The following is a 17,778-nucleotide window of genomic DNA, read 5'->3' as shown; positions in this document are numbered from 1 at the left end:
GTAAGTGGATTGAGTTGCTTGTTGTAGTACTGCAGTAGTGTAAGTAATGAAAGGATGCCAGGGCTTTTAAAGGGAGCCCTACCCGTGTCATAAGAATGTCTCAAACATCACACAGTTACAAATGTACACACCTTTTTTTTACTTTAAGGAAAATGTGTCATTAGATAGTCATCATCACTACATCAGCATCTACGTTAAACCAGACATGTGAGTTTATGTGCTGCGTTGGGATTGAACTGCTGTATTTAGCACCCTCTTGACTGTGTGAGTTGTATTACATTGTTCAGTGTGTGTTTCTCTCATGTGGTGCCTTTAACCACAGACAATCAGCATGGCAGTGAACCAGCACCAGTGACTACTACTATCATGAGTGTCATCTTGAGGCTCAAAGGTGGTTATCCCACAGTACACTGATACAAAACAGGATACAGTCATCGTACATTTGGGATTGAAATTAAGGGTTACGCTATTGCCCAGGCTAAGAGACTTGAGCAGTCACACAATTTGAGCCTGCTCTGAGGTTGCCCCATTGGGGAGGGGATTTGTATTTACTGATAACCGAAACACAAATAATTGCAGTAGTCTGGTCTTTCTTGTTCCTCCCCTGTGTATAGGTGAAAATAGCTATTTAAAATGTTTGAGCAAGTGATCATAATCTTCATGCCTTTCAGACCTTAACGTCATTCCCCTTCAATGATTCTGGCTCAAATGGACATTTAGACCTCCTATTTGCCAAAGTGGCATCTATTTCAGATCCAATCAGTGTATCTGTCCAGAATACAACAGGTGTAAACAGTACAGTGAAATGCTTGCTTGGATTCTCTTCCTCAACGTTGCAGTACTAGCTACTATGTCATAAAAATAAAAACACACAAAACATTTTTTAAAGTACAATGTATTGACATGCAGAATATATTAACATGTATGCAAGAGTATTGTGACTATCAGAAATAGACACTATTGAAATCTATATACATCTTGATTTCTACACAGGGCAAATGACACATCAAAGATGAATACTAGTCTCAGTTCCCTGTATACAGTGCATTCGGAAAGCATTTAGACCCCTTGACTTTTTCCACATTCTGTTACGTTACAGCCTTAATCTAAAATGGATTACATTGTTTTCCCCCTCATCAATCTACAAGCAATGCCACATAGTGACAAAGCAAAAACACTATAAAAAAAAGTATAAATAAATAAAAACTGAAATATTGTAACGAAGTTCGTCTGTTGTTTGAAGAGAGTCAGACCGAAATGCAGCGTGTAGGTTACTCATGACTTTTAATGAAGATAATGTGGTACATGAAATAACTGAAAATACAAAAACAACAAACGAGTGAAACTAATTACAGCCTATCTGGTGACTAACACAGAGACAGGTACAATCACCCACGAAATACAACGCGCACTCAGGCTACCTAAATACGGTTCCCAATCCGAGACAACAAGAATCAGCTGACTCCAATTAGGAATCGCCTCAGGCAGCCAAGCCTAACTAGACACACCCCTAATAATACACACTCCCAATTAATACAAACCCCAATACGAAATACAACATATAAACCCATGTCACACCCTGGCCTACCCAAACATATAACAAAAACACAAGATACAATGACCAAGGCGTGACAAATATCACATTTACATAAGTATTTAGCAATTTACTCAGTACTTTGTTGAAGCACCTTTCACAGTGATTACAGCCTTGAGTCTTCTTGGGTATGACGCTACAAGCTTGGCACACCTGTATTTGGGGAGGTTCTCCCATTCTTCTCTGCAGATCTTCTCAAGCTCTGTCAAGTTGGATGGGGAGCGTCGATGCACAGCTATTTTCAGGTCCCTCCAGAGATGTTTGATCAGGTTCAAGTCCGGGCTGTGGCTGGGCCACTCAAGGACATTCAGAGACTTATCTTGAAGCCACTCGTGCGTTGTCTTGACTGTGCTTAGGGTCGTTGTCCTGTTGGAAGGTGAACATTTGCCCCCAGTCTGAGGTCCTGAGCGCTCTGGAGCAGGTTTTCATAAAGGATCTCTCTGTACTTTAATCCGTTCATCTTTGCTTCGATCCTGACTAGTCTCTCAGTCCCTACCGCTGAAAAACATCCCCACAGCATGATGCTGCCACCACCATGCTTCACCATAGGGATGGTGCCTGTTTTCTTCCAGATGTGACGCTTGGCATTCAGGCCAAAGAGTTCAATCTTGGTTTCATTAGACCAGAGAATCTTGTTTGTCATGGTCAGAGTCCTTTCGGTGCCTTTTGGAAAACTCCAAGTGGGCTGTCATGTGCCTTTTACTGAGGAGTGGCTTTTGTCTGGCCACTCTACCATAAAGGCCTGATTGGTGGAATGCTGCAGAGATGGTTGTCCTTCTGGAAGGTTCACCCATCTCCACAGAGGAACTCTGGAGCTGTGTCAGAGTGACCATCGGCTTCTTGGTCACCTGCCTGACCAAGGCCCTTCTCCCCCGATTGCACAATTTGGCCGGTTGGCCAGCTCTAGGAAGAGGCTTGGTGGTTCCAAACTTCTATTTAAGAGTGATGGAGGCCACTGTATTCTTGGGGACATTCTATGCTGCAGAAATGTTTTGGTAGCCTTTCCCAGATCTGTGCCTCGACACAATCCTGTCTCCGAGTTCTACGGACAATTCATTCTACCTCATAGCTTGGTTTTTGCTCTGACATGCACTGTCAACTTTATATAAACAGGTGTCTGCCTTTCCAAATCATGTCCAATTTAATTTACCACAGGGGGACTCCAATCAAGTTGTAAAAACATCTGAAGGATGATCAATGGAAACAGGATGCACATGAGCTCAATTTTGAGTCTCATAGCAAAGAGTCTGAATAATTATGTACCTACAGATAAGGAATCTGTTTTTTAAAATACATTTGCAAAACGTTGCTTTGTCATTATTAAGTACTGTGTGTAGATTGATGTGGAAAAAAAGAACTTAATACATTTTAGAAAAAGGCTGTGAAAAAAAGTAAAGGTGTCTGAATACTTTCCGAAGGCACTGAATGTTGCCATGGTGGAACGGCAATACATTTGTTTGATAGAACAGTTCATAACTACAATCATTTAAACGTTAAAGGTACGTTAAACTTAAAAAAAACATTTTTTTAAAGGTACTTTAAACATTAAAGGTACTTTGTTCTCATCTCTCTGGTTTCTACTTGTATTCACCAATAAGCAGTGTCACATTCTATCATCCAGGTTGCTCAAGACATCTTATTCCCCATCTCTGACTAATGTGATTACACCTTTTTGCTGCACCTTTTTTTCACTGGTTTATCTTGATTATAAATGTCAGTTCATCTACTTTTCTGCTTCTTGATAATTTCATGAAGGGAGTTTTGCTGCTCGGAACCATTGCGAAAGCACTTACTCAACGTCCGACGTAGGAGAGGTAGGCAAACTTCTGACTAAATGAACAAGGGGGAAACATTGTCTGTTAGCAGGCTTTTGTTCCAACACAACACTAACACATCCGATTCAAATGATCCGACTGCTCATACGATTCAATCCAGAGTAGTCAGGAACTGGTGTGTTGGTGCTGTGCTGGAATAAAATCCTGTGTACACGGCTCTCCAGGACCAGACTCTTGGCCGTCTGCCATAATCTTGACAGGCAGTTCTGGTCACGCATCCCCCATCCACGCCCTCCTTGCCTGGGCCCTCATGGCTGTGTTCTGTCTGACTTCCACCCTGCCCCCCCCCCCACAGCTACAGCGCCCCAGGGCGAACAGCTCTGTCTCATCCAGGTGAGGCTTGAGGCGCACGACCCTGTGCACGCTCCTGCCAGTGGAAGAGGAAGAGCTGACGGGTGCTCTTCCTCTGGTCCCAGCGCATGGCGGTTCTCAGAGCCGTCATGCCCTCAGCGTCCTCCAGTTGGTGTGGGGCACCAGTAGCTCCTGGATGGACTGCAACTGGCCCTCGGTGGCGGCCACGTGGAGGGCCCCGCGCCCCGGGGGAGTCTGGCCCTTAACATGGGTCCCGACAGAGATAACAGGGTCACATTTGTTTGGCAGGAAGAAAGAAACCAGTCTGAAACAAGGAGGGACTGGCTTGAAACGTTTTCCGCCTAATTAACATGACCCAGGTGTTGTCAGCGTACCGGGAAAACCCTGTATCTCCAAAAAGTTAAATTGCCAGGAATTAAAAATAATAACAGACCTATTGCTATACATTAATTGTAGTTCACTAGGCAATTTAGAATGATTTATATTAATTATATTAATATTTGTTTTATTACTGCTTCCTTTTCTGAAGTCTACCAACCTTGCCAGCAGGCATGCCAGCTAAGATAGTTACAGTACACAAGCTAGCTACTCTTACTTGATTGATAGGCTGAATTGGCTTCTTGAAAGCTGGGAAATCGGGAACCTATCTGTGCTAGCTAAAGCCAACTTCATAAAATTGCTAAGTGGCTAGTAGTATAACAGAGAGTATTACATGTTTATTTGTTAAATATCTGAGGGGGCACCTGCCCCTGTGCCCCATATTGGCATCATGCCTCTGTGAGGGATGTCTACATTTATGTCAAAATAATATTTATCAAAATCACCCCAAGTGAGATACAAGGTTTTTCCAGTGTGCCGGTGATATCCAGATGTTTTGCCTCTACGGTGGTGGGTACCTTGTTGGAGCAGGAAGCGGACAGAGGGCATGTGTCCATGGTGGGCACTGATGAACAGAGCAGAGAAGAGACGGTGAGAGAGCCAGGAAGGAGATCCACTCATAGAACCCATAGCACTGAGATGGGAGGAATGTGGCGGTGCTGGTTTGGACATCACACTCTTGAGCTACATGAAATAAAGATAATTTATATGTGTGAAAAGTCGATGGAAATGTTCATCCTAAAAAAAGGGAAGACTGAAGTAAATAAGGTCTACAGGTTGTAATAACAGCTGTGAGATGCTGTTTAGATGTGCAGTAATTACAGGCTAGCCACATTAGATCAAATAAGGAGGATCTTTCAGCAAGTCTGGTAAAGAAATGCATTATTGTTATTAGGTGATGATGGTTATTTTTTGTTACTATGATCAATAATGACCTGAGACATAGAGAGTCTCTGTGTAGGACTGCTGTAGACTATTCTAGGTTCTTCTTTCAAGCCACATCACCTTGAATACATCCCCAGTAGCTGCAGCGATCACAAGCTCAGACCATCCATCATAAGGCCAGATCATCAGGGTGACAGTAGTTCCAGGGACGATGTCATTACAGTGAATAGTGGTGTCGTCGTAAACAATGCATTCAGAAAGGATTCAGACCCCCTGACTTTGTACACGTTTTGTTACGGTACAGCCTTATTCTAAAATTGATTAAATACTTTTTTTCCCTCATCAATCCACACACAGTACCCCATAACAACAAAGCAAAAACGGTATTTTTTTACATTTTTGCTTGTAATAAAAAATGGAAATATCACATTTCCATCAGTATTCAGACCCTTTAGTCAGTACCTTGCTGAAGCACCTTTGGTAGCGATTACAGCCTCGAGTCTCCTTGGGTATGACGCTACAAGGTTGGCACACCTGTATTTGGGGAGTTCCTCGCATTCTTCTCGTTAAAGGACCAGACCCTTTCCTCAGTACATTGTTGAAGCACCTTTGGCAGGAATTACAGCCTCGATTATCATTGGGTATCATGCTACAAGCTTGGCACACCTGTATTTGGGGAGTTTCTCCCATTCTTTTTGGTCAGAGAAGCATATCATTAAATAATTAGTCTAACTGGAAAACACCCTCAATAAAATGTTCACCATGACGGGCCTGTCACTGCTAGCCTACGTTTGAGATACATAAGGTCCGTGATTCTAACTTCATTAAACCCAATAAAAATCTATGAATAAATATCTAATCAATTAATCGACAACATCTCCCCAGTTCTCATTAAAATATGTCAACAGTTAAACCAGCAAATGACATCAAAGGTATTTATTTTACCATTATCCAGGTAGCATACTCTCTGGAAGTCTGTGGGAATCCCAACCACTAATTCCATGGTGTTTTTTTAGCTCTCTGATGCTCATATTGTGGTGGCAGTCGGGCACAACGAACATCTCTCCCGTTTCACGCAGCCTGGCACCAAGACTGAACTTGACTTTCTTCGACGGGTCACGGTAAACTGCACTTTTGGGTCTCGGTACCTGAAGTGAAATCCTCTTCTTTGAGGTGTTAAAATGACACTTACATTCAGTATAAATACATTATTGCTTACAATGCCGAGTTTCACTATGAAGATTAAATTATCAGGCCTACTGTACATCCTACTGTTTAAATTATTGTTGAAAACAAGTTTAGGTTGGAACTGTTGCTGTTAAAATACAAGTAATCATTTTTATTCTTAACTGGAATAAACTGATTGAAGCAAGATGCTTTTTGAGGCAAACACAGTTCTGGGTTGCTCAGCGATAGCAGGACGAGGTTTCCTGCCTGACTGAGAAAACAGTAGATGTTCTGGTCCAGTTTGGCACCACATACCTCAACTCAGAAACAGACTCAATGCTGAGTATGACCTCAGGGTTGCACAGTCAAAAACCTATCCCAGAATAGACATGATTGTTGAAAACCTCTCATTAGGACTGTGTATTTTTTCTGGTCTACATCTGTTCAGAATAAAAATGATTTATTGTATTTTAACAGCAACAGTTCCAACCTAGACCTTTTTTTCAACTGTACTTTCTACAGGTTTTTTGATAGTGCAACCCTCAGTAACAGTGCAGATGAAAAATGATCAGGCCTTCTGTACATCTTCCTGTGTGTGTTATGTTATACATCTGTGTGATGTGATCAATGAGTTTTATTGTATTTTAACAGCAACATTTCCAACCAGGACAGATATGTAAGAGAGTTTTTAATGCGGAAAAATAAACATGAATGGCTATTTATATGGGTATTTAATTTCATTGTTATTTGTTTTTGTCTATATTGCATTTGTTTTAGGCATAAGGGAAATTAAATGTACCGATATTTACGTATAGCATGTTTTCATAAGCTTGGGTCCTAGGAAAACACAGAATTTCTCATTAGGATCCCAGGCTGAAAAAGTTCACGAATCCCTGTCCTTTAATTATATGCTGTTTAATTCCATTATATCCTCCACCCACTATGTTTGAGTGTAAGGCTAAGGCCAGTACAGTAAGGCTAAGGCCAGTACAGTAAGGCTAAGGCCAGTACAGTAAGGCTAAGGCCAGTACAGTAAGGCTAAGGCCAGTACATATTTGTTGTTGTTGATACATTGTGCATTTCAATGAGATTTAATAAAATCACTTTATATAGCATGGTGGTTTATTACTGTTGATAGTCAAATTGTTGAACAATAATCTGCAAAAAGTCAAGTGATTCAAGTGTGGGCAGCAGAAGTACACAGAAATCTTGTTCCTTCATAATGGACCACAATGGGAACAAGGCTTGACTTTGTCTATGTGATCCTCTGTAATTGTGGTACATGTATTGTTGAGTGGTGTGGCTTCTTCATGCATTTTAAATAGTCAAATAAAATAAAATGCATAATTTGCTTAAATATCCTGATTAACTTATTGTTCTTTCAGAATTCAAGTCTGTTACTCAAAGAAAGTTTTCCAAACAGGCTTATGCCACTGTTAGTATCTGGCTGTATGTCCCACTAAAATACAAAATAAAAGATGAATGAATCTGTAAATATACATACACTCATGAAGCAAAATGTATGTTTGTCATTGAAAAAAGTTAGCCTTTTTAGATGAAACTGTAAAAAATATTTTCAGGGTTTTCATATGTCACCAAATAATTGATTAAAATACACTGTTTTGCAATGAAGGTCGGCAGTAACTTCAACAGCACGATCTGGGGAAGCACCTTGGTGTAGCCGGGTGACAGCTATCTTCAGTCCTCCTCTGCCCACATTGACTTCAATACAAAACCTTTTGAAGGCCTCACCCCTTTCCATAGACAACCATGGTAATTATGACCACTTCCGGAGAACGTCCTCCAACCAATCAAAACTTTTGCAGTATAAACTGACATGTTGTCAGAGAATGAACCAGTTGTTTTGGGATTGTGCCACAGAGCATTAATCATAGATACACGGTGCAAATTTGGATCAGACCCAGCCTAAAACCCCAAACAGCATGAACCTGGTAGGAAAAAGTTGTTTTGGGATTGTGCCATCCAATCAGAGAATTAGTGAGGGTTCTAACAGAACGTGCCAAGATGTTCAAAAGCATGGTTGAATAATATGGCAAGGCAAACAAAACCCAGTTCATTCTCTGGGATACACGGTGCAAATTAAAAAGCGAGGGGTGATCTCTCTTTCCTGAAGAAGGATGAAGAGGTGCATGGCGTTCAATACCAACTGGTATCAAAAGTATAACGTTAGCTGCTAAACAAGAAGTCTTTCATCAACCCACCTTTATTGGGGTGGCAGGGTAGCCTAGTTGTTAGAGCGTTGGACTAGTAACCGAAAGGTTGCAAGTTCAAATCCCCTAGCTGACAAGGTACAAATCTGTCATTCTACCCCTGAACAGGCAGTTAACCCACTTGTCACGTTCTGACCTTTGTTTCCTTTGTTTTGTATTTATTTAGTATGGTCAGGGCGTGAGTTGGGTGGGCAGTCTATGTTTGATTTTCTATGATTTGTAATTGTCTATGTTTTGGCCTAGTATAGTTCTCAATCAGAGGCAGGTGTCATTAGTTGTCTCTGATTGAGAATCATACTTAGGTAGCCTGGGTTGCACTGTTTGTTTGTGGGTGATTGTCTATGTTAGTGGCTTGTTTCAGCACAGGTCTCATTTGTAGCTTCACGGTCGTCGTTGGTTTATTGTTTTGTTACTCTTTTATATAGTGTTGCAGTGTTCAGTGTTCTCTTTATTAAAATTCACTATGAACACATACCACGCCGCATATTGGTCCTCTGATCCTTCTCGCCTCTCCTCTTCAGATGAAGAGGAGGAAGACCATGACACCACTGTTCCTAGGCCGCCATTGAAAATAAGAATTTGTTCTTAACTGACTTGCCTAGTAAAATAAAGGTTAAATAAAAAAATAAAAAAATTGCTTTGCTGAGCCTTGGGCGAAGGAGGGGTACAGCGACCTGAAGAACATTGATCGTTCAGAAGGCAGCATATAAATGCCCACATCTGATTCAAGTTTTGGGGTAAAAAGTGCATCGATCATGACTGAGGTCTGCATATTCAAACTGTGCGACACATCGAGAAAGTTAGAAGAAACAGGGATGTTCTCAAGCGGTTTATCAACACCACTGCATTTTTGGGGGCCTGAAAGAATGTGCTTTTAGAGGACACTACGAGAGGGAACGTTCCGCCGACAAGGGAAACTACAATGAGCTTGCAGAGGTAATTGCACGTAACTTTACTTGCTGAACATATCGATTTTTCTACTCTCTTTTCTGGGATGTCGAAATCAATTACGAATGATTTTATAGCTTCCATCGCATTATCCATTAAAAGTTTGATTAAAAAGAGGTTGATGCGTGGCTTTTTTTCCGTGTGCGCTCAAGTAGGCTTTCCACTTTCCTCAGGTATTTATTTAACAAAGATGAAAACGCAAAAACTCATGATCTGTAGGTTACTAATAAGAGCAGATGCATACAGCCTATGTGCGCTGTCCATTTGTTCAGGGTAAACTAATTGGTAACATTATGCATTTATGGTCCTTCTGTAGCTCAGTTGGTAGAGCATGGCGCTTGTAACGCAAGGGTAGTGGGTTCAATCCCCGGGACCACCCATACGTAGAATGTATACACACATGACTGTAAGTCGCTTTGGATAAAAGCGTCTGCTAAATGGCATATATTATTATTATTATTATAGTCCATTTGTGTGTCAGGAGAAAATGTGAATGTGATCAAATTTGGTTTATATTCAAAATTGGGCTGGCTAGGCTGCCTATACGTTTTCAATCCCAAATTATTTACTGGAATGAATCAATCAACATAATAGTGATGACATACATGAGCTCATTTAAAAATAAGGCCTAGAATTGCATAGAACTGCATGATTGCAACATGCATAAAGCAAGCTCAGTCCTGTGAGTTGTATTGTCTATCAGTTGTTGTCTCTGTGTCTGTGAAGAGGAAATCCCCTTCCTAATCTAGTCTAAATATTATGAATATGAACAAGTATAAGGTTGGTGCTGTTTGACAGGGTGTTCAGCGCTCCAGGATGAAAGGCCAGGAGTTTTTTTCCTTCAGTTTTTTTAAAACCATGTGACGGGATTAGGAAACACTGGTCCAATCATAACCCAGATAAAACCTTTTTACAACTGATTAATCACTGTCATAGGGTCCAGAGTTTTCCTGGTTAGATTACCAGATAAGGAAAAACTCCAGTCCCTAGGGGAGAACCCCCCCCCCCCCAATCTGGGACCTATGGTGCCACCAGCCTGCTTGCAGTTGTCAGTTATCATCAGGTATGTGGATGATCAGGGTGTGGGTCAGGGCGTTATTCAGGAATGTTTATTGGGCTACTTTGATGTGTCAAGTGGGCAAGATGCCAACTCTGTGTTTAACTTCACGGAGAAACTTGTCCAAACCTATGATGGCGCAGTTGTAATGGAACGTATCAGCTATTTGTATTTCCAGCTAAGTCCCCTCCTGTTCCCTGATTTAAGAGGTGATGACCCCTTCACTACCATTGTCAACTACCTCCTGACAAGAACTGAAGCCATGTCTCATGTGCCCCGCTCATCCACTGGCACATTGACTGTTTCCCCTCCAAGCACTATGAGTACCCCTGTCAATTTTCTCTCATTACTGTATGTAGAGTCCATCACATACACAAACACAATCACAGTATTATATGTCAATGATTTTACTCCTTGCTTGGACTAACTCTTTCTTAGCTCTTTTGTCGAACTGTGTCGTGTGTTGTGTTATTGTTTTTTTGTATTCCCAGACAAATCATGTCCTGCACTGAAGTCAAGCCTCTGAACACCTCAACTCATGCCTCATACCCTCATTCAATCACTGCTGTGATCCCTTCCAAACACTGTAAGTAGCCCTCTCATCAAAATCCCAATAATATTGTACTATAAAATGTCTTTATTAAATGTTTTAGATTAAAATAATTACTCTTTGATGATTTTTGAAACACACTTTGACATCTCTGTGCATTCAGCACCTATACCGTAGATCTCCCATCCTCCTAAATTGATCACGTCACCAGCCTCCACTGGTGTACCAGTAGAGGAAGGAGAAGAAGAGCGAGGGAGAGGGCTGTGTACCAGTAGAGGGAGGAGGAGAGAGAGAGGGCTGTGTACTGGTAGAGGGAGGAGAAGGGAGAAGGCTGTGTACCAGTAGAGGGAGGAGGAGAGAGAGGGCTGTGTACTGGTAGAGGGAGGAGAAGAGAGAGGGAGAGGGCTGTCTACCAGTAGAGGGAGGAGAAGAGAGAGGGAGAGGGCTGTGTACCAGTAGAGGGAGGAGAAGAGAGAGGGAGAGGGCTGTGTACCAGTAGAGGGAGGAGAAGAGAGAGAGAGAGGGCTGTGTACCAGTAGAGGGAGGAGAAGAGAGAGAGAGAGAGAGGGCTGTGTACCAGTAGAGGGAGGAGAAGAGAGAGAGAGAGAGGGCTGTGTACCAGTAGAGGGAGGAGAAGAGAGAGAGAGAGAGGGCTGGGTACCAGTAGAGGGAGGAGAAGAGAGAGAGGGCTGTGTACCAGTAGAGGGAGGAGAAGAGAGAGGGAGAGGGCTGTGTACCAGTAGAGGGAGGAGAAGAAGAGAGGGAGAGGGCTGTGTACCAGTAGAGGGAGAAGAAGAGAGGGAGAGGGATGAGAAGAGAGAGGGAGAGTGCTGTGTACCGGTAGAGGGAGGAGAAGAGAGAGGGAGAGGGATGTGTACCGGTAGAGGGAGGAGAAGAGAGAGGGAGAGGGATGTGTACCAGTAGAGGGAGGAGAAGAGAGAGGGAGAGGGCTGTGTACTGGTAGAGGGAGGAGAAGAGAGAGGGATGTGTACCAATAGAGGGAGGAGAAGAGAGAGGGAGAGGGCTGTGTACCAGTAGAGGAAGGAGGAGAAGAGTGTCACCTTGAAGGAAAACAAAAGGCTAAAATTACATTGAGACACGGCCAGAGTTTAAGTGAGAGGTGATGTGATTTCATTATTTCGCTCATGAGGGTGCAATGGCTGGCTTTCTGCCCACAACCATGATGCAACAGGAACTACTGGCTTTCTGTAGCCTGTTGTTCATCCAAGGCCTGCCATTGTACTGTGACAGTAGTAGCCAGTTTTGGCATTGTACTGTCTGACAGTAGTAGTCAGCAGTGGTGGAAAAATACCCAGTTGTCATACTTGAGTAAAAGTAAAGATACCTTAATAGAAAAGGATTGAAGTAAAAGTCTTAAAGTATTTGGTTTTAAATATACTTAAGTATCAAAAGTAAAATTTGAAATAATTTCAAACCAGACTGCATAATATTTATGATAAAAAACAAAACACTCATAGCCAAGGGGGACACTCCAACACACAATTTACAAATGAAGCATTTGTGTTTAGTGAGTCAACCAGATCAGGTGCAGTAGGGATGACCAGGGTTGTTCTCTTGATGTGCATGAATTGGACCATTTTACATTCAAAATGTAACGAGTACTTTTGGGTGTCACGGGAAAATGTATGGAGTAAAAAGTGCATTATTTTCTGTAGGAATGTAGTGAAGTAAAAGTTATCAAAAATATACATTGTAAAGTACAGTATTTTTACCTAAGTACTTTACACCACTGGTAGCCAGTTCTGTCATCGTACTGTCTGACATTACTAGCCAGTTCTGTCATCGTACTGTCTGACACTACTAGCCAGTTCTGTCATCGTACTGTCTGACACTACTAGCCAGTTCTGTCATTGTACTGTCTGACACTACTAGCCAGTTCTGTCATCGTACTGTCTGACACTACCAGCCAGTTCTGTTATCGTACTGTCTGACACTACTAGCCAGTTCTGTCATCGTACTGTCTGACACTACTAGCCAGTTCTGTTATCGTACTGTCTGACACTACTAGCCAGTTCTGTCATGTCCTTCCTGAAGAGGATTAATAGATACGCCCTACCAAGTGGATGATTCAGTAGGCGACAGTTAAAAACACAAGTCCCTGTGTGGCTGACACGCAGACAAACAGGTGGGTTAAGCAGCACTACTGTACTCACCTTATGATACCCAACACTCCCTTCAGCACCATAGCCAGTTCACACACCTGCAATGATGACAAACAGACAGAGTGTATCGTTCCTAAGTTACTAGTAGGACATGTCATAGAAACAGAATCTATACTGAATAAAAATATAAAAACAACATGTAAAGTGTTGATTTCATGAGTTGAAATAAAAGATCCCACAATATACATGGATGTCAAATTGGTTTACACATCCCTGTTTGTGAACAATTCTCCTTCGCCAAGAAAATCCATCCACCTGACAGGTGTGGCATATCAATAAGCTGATTAAATAACATGATCATTACACAGGTACACCTTGTGCTGGGGACAATAAAGAGCCACTCTAAAATGTGCAGTTTTGTCACACAACACAATGTCACAGATGTCTCAAGTTTTGAGGGAGCGTGCAATTGGCATGCTGACTGCAGGACTGTCCACCAGAGTTGTTGCCAGAAAATTGAATGTTCATTTCTCTGCCATAAGCCACCGCCAATGTCGTTTTAGAGAATTTGGAAGTATGTCCAACTGGCCCTACAACTGCAGACCACGTGTAACCACGCCAATCCAGGACCTCCACATCTTCAAAGTGGTAGGCATGTTGTGTAAATCAAATGTTACAAACCCCCCAAAAATCCATTTTAATCCCAGGTTGTAAGGCAACAAAATAGGAAAAATGACAAGGGAGTGAATACTTCCGCAAGCCACTGAAGCAAGGGACCATCAGTAAATTACACAATGTACATGCTACAATTTTTTTTATGTCAATAACTCCAAATTGAAAAACTTTGACTTAAAAACCTTAAACCAACTATAAATTGTAGAAATGTATATACAAATATTGAAAGCATTTAATGAGACAACTAAAAGGTGTGCAACATGAAAATACTGTCCAATTTCCATTGTGTAATTTATTGATGGTCCCTAACTTGCCCCGGAGCTTGACAAACCAACTCTACCACGGTTGCACACCAACTGGCTGAAGCTAATTATTTTGCTAACTCTTCCCTCCTGGGAACACACACACACACACACACACACACACACACACACACACACACACACACACACACACACACACACACACACACACACACACACACACACACACACACACACACACACACACACACACACACACACACACACACACACACACACACACACACACACACACACACACACACACACATCAAACCACACCCTGAAACCAACTCATTTTTAAATTCAGTCATGGCCGCTAATACTTCTTAATGAACCAAATCTAAAACGAGACCAAATCAGGAAGTGTAGTCGTCCTTTTAAGCAAAAACTGAAACTTAAAGTGATACTTGGGGGATTTTCACAATGAAGCCCTTTATCTACTTCCCCAGAGTCAGATGAACACATGGATACCAGTTTTATGTCTCTGCATGCAGTTTGAAGGAAGTTGCTAACTAGGTTTAACGGAATGAATGATGATTGGCTGTGTCGAATACCCATAATAACCGCACTAACTGTACTATTTGTGATGTGAATTGAGTATATAGTATGCTTATTGGTCATAGGATGGGACAATAAGGCTATTTTGTATAGAATCAAGTCTTTATTTTTTAAGAACTGGTTCAATAATCCTTTTTTATTCATTTTAATTTTATTTCACCTTTATGTAAGTCGCTCTGGATAAGAGCGTCTGCTAAATGACTTAAATGTAAATGTAAATTTAACCAGGTAGGCAAGTTGAGAACAAGTTCTCATTTACAATTGGGACCTGGCCAAGATAAAGCAAAGCAGTTCGACACATACAACAACACAGAGTTACAAAAACATACAGTCAATAATACAGTAGAAAAATAAGTCTATATACGATGTGAGCAAATGAGGTGAGATAAGGGAGGTAAAGGCAAAAAATAGGCCATGGTGGTGAAGTAAATACAATATAGCAAGTAAAACATTGGAATGGTAGATTTGCAATGGAAGAATGTGCAAAGTAGAGATAAAAATAACGGGGTGCAAAGGAGCAAATTAAATAAATACAGTAGGGGAAGAGGTAGTTGTTTGGGCTAAATTATAGATGGGCTATGTACAGGTGCAGCAATCTGTGAGCTGCTCTGACAGCTGGTGCTTAAAGGTAGTGAGGGAGATGAGTTTCCAGTTTCAGAGATTTTTGTAGTTCGTTCCAGTCATTGGCAGCAGAGAACTGGAAGGAGAGGCGGCCAAAGGAAGAATTGTTTTTGAGGGTGACCAGAGAGATATACCTGCTGGAGCGCGTGCTACAGGTGGGTGCTGCTATGGTAACCAGCGAGTTAAGGGGGGACTTTACCTAGCAGGATCTTGTAGATGACCTGGAGCCAGTGGGTTTGGCAACGAGTATGAAGCGAGGGCCAGGCAACGAGAGCGCTACAGGTCGCAGTGGTGGGTAGTATATGGGGCTTTGGTGCCAAAACGGATGGCACTGTGATAGACTGCATCCAATTTATTGAGTAGGGTGTTGGAGGCTATTTTGTAAATGACATCGCCGAAGTCGAGGATCGGTAGGATGGTCAGTTTTATGAGGGTTTGTTTGGCAGCATGAGTGAAGGATGCTTTGTTGCAAAATAGGAAGCCAATTCTAGATTTAACTTTGGATTGGAGATGTTTGATGTGAGTCTGGAAGGAGAGTTTACAGTCTAACCAGACACCTAGGTATTTGTAGTTGTCCACATATTCTAAGTCAGAACCGTCCAGAGTAGTGATGCTGGACGGATGGGCAGGTGCAGGCAGCGATCGGTTGAAGAGCATGTATTTAGTTTTACTTGTATTTAAGAGCAGTTGGAGGCCACGGAAGGAGAGTTGTATGGCATTGAAGCTCGTCTGGAGGGTTGTTAACACAGTGTCCAAAGAAGGGTCAGAAGTATATAGAATGGTGTCGTCTGCGTAGAAGTTTATCAGAGACTCACCAGCATAAAATTACTGGTATAAGAACACTCCATCGAGCCCTTGTCTCCACCAATACAATGCTTAAAGAAGATATGTGAGTAGTAGTGAATGAGTGTACACTTCAGACAATATAAGAAATGATTGGGATGCACATGAGAATAGTAGGATACAAATGGACATATGGAGAGATGAGATGACAGCAGGAACTCAGTGAAAATACAAATGTAGAAATGTCAAAAGTGTACAACCATTCTTAGCTAGCAAGAACTACAGCTAGAAAAGGGTAATTTTCCTGAAGGAAAATTGGTGAGAAGTAAAATCAATATGTCATTAGTGAGAGAGTGAGGGCTCCAGTTCCATCTCCTCTATGGCATCCTTCACCACCCCGATATGGGAGGCCAAGAGCCCCAGCACTGCTGCCTGGTTATCTGGATGGACAACCGTGACAGGCACAAACATGCAGAGGTTATCTGGATGGAAGAACACGACAGGCACAGACATGGAGGTTATCTGGCTGGACGACAACGACAGGCACAGACATGCAGGGTGTGTGCATCATGATTAACGACTCATGGTTTAATCATAAGAACATACAGGAACTCAAGTCCTTCTGTTCACCTGACCTAGAATTGCTTACAATCAAATGCCGACCACATTATCTCCCAAGAGAATTCTCTTCGATTACAGTCACAGCTGTGTATATCCCCCCCAAGCAGATACCTCGACTGCCCTCAAGGAAAATCACTGGACTCTATGTAAAGTGGAAACCATATATCCCGAGGCTGCATTTATTGTAGCTGGGGATTTTAACAAAGCGGTTTGACTCTAGCACTCGTGCGGGCAATACACTGGACCACTGCTATTCTAACTTCCGCAATGCATAAAAGGCCCTCCCTTCGGCAAATCTGACCACGACTCCATTTTGCTCCTACCGTCCTATAGGCAGAAACTCAAACAGGATGTACCAGTGAGCCAAAACCATTCAATGCTGGACCAATCGGGATCCATGCTTCAAGATTATTTTGATCATGCGGACAGGGAAATGTTCCGGGAAGCCTCTAAGAATAACATACATTTATTCGCTGACACGGTGAGTGAGTTTATAAGGAAGTGCATTGGAGAGGTTTTACCCACTGTGACTATTAAAACCTACCCTAACCAGAAACCATGGGGGTAGATGGCGGTATTCGCACAAAACTGAAAGCGTGAACCAGCGCATTCAACCATGGTAAGATATCTGGGAATATGGCAGAATATAAACAGTGTAGTTATTCTCTCCGCAAAGCAATCAAACTAGCAAATTGTCGGTATAGGGACAAAGTGGAGTTGCAATTCAACGGCTCAGATACGAGACGTATGTGGCAGGGTCTACAGGCAATTACGGACTACAAAAAGAAAACCAGCTACGTCGCGGACACTGACATCTTGCTTCCAGACAAACTAAACACCTTCTTTGGCCGCTTTGAGGATAATACAGTGCCACCGACTCGGCCCGCTACCAAGGACTGCAGGCCCCCTCTCCTTCTTCGTGGCCGACAGGAATAAGACATTTAAACGTGTTAACCCTCACAAGGCTGCAGGCCCAGACGGCATCCCTAGCCGTGTCCTCAGAGCATGCGCAGACCTGGCTGGTGTGTTTATGGACATATTCAATTGCACCCTATCCCAGTCTACTGTCCCCACATGCTTCAAGATGGCCACCATTGTTCCTGTACCAAGAAGGCAAAGATAACTGAACTATCGC

The sequence above is a fragment of the Oncorhynchus gorbuscha genome, linkage group LG03 (assembly GCF_021184085.1).
Source record: "Oncorhynchus gorbuscha isolate QuinsamMale2020 ecotype Even-year linkage group LG03, OgorEven_v1.0, whole genome shotgun sequence".
In the NCBI taxonomy this organism is placed as follows: Eukaryota; Metazoa; Chordata; class Actinopteri; order Salmoniformes; family Salmonidae; genus Oncorhynchus; species Oncorhynchus gorbuscha.
The sequence above is the reverse complement of the archived record's forward strand: the minus strand, read 5'-3'. Positions refer to the sequence as shown.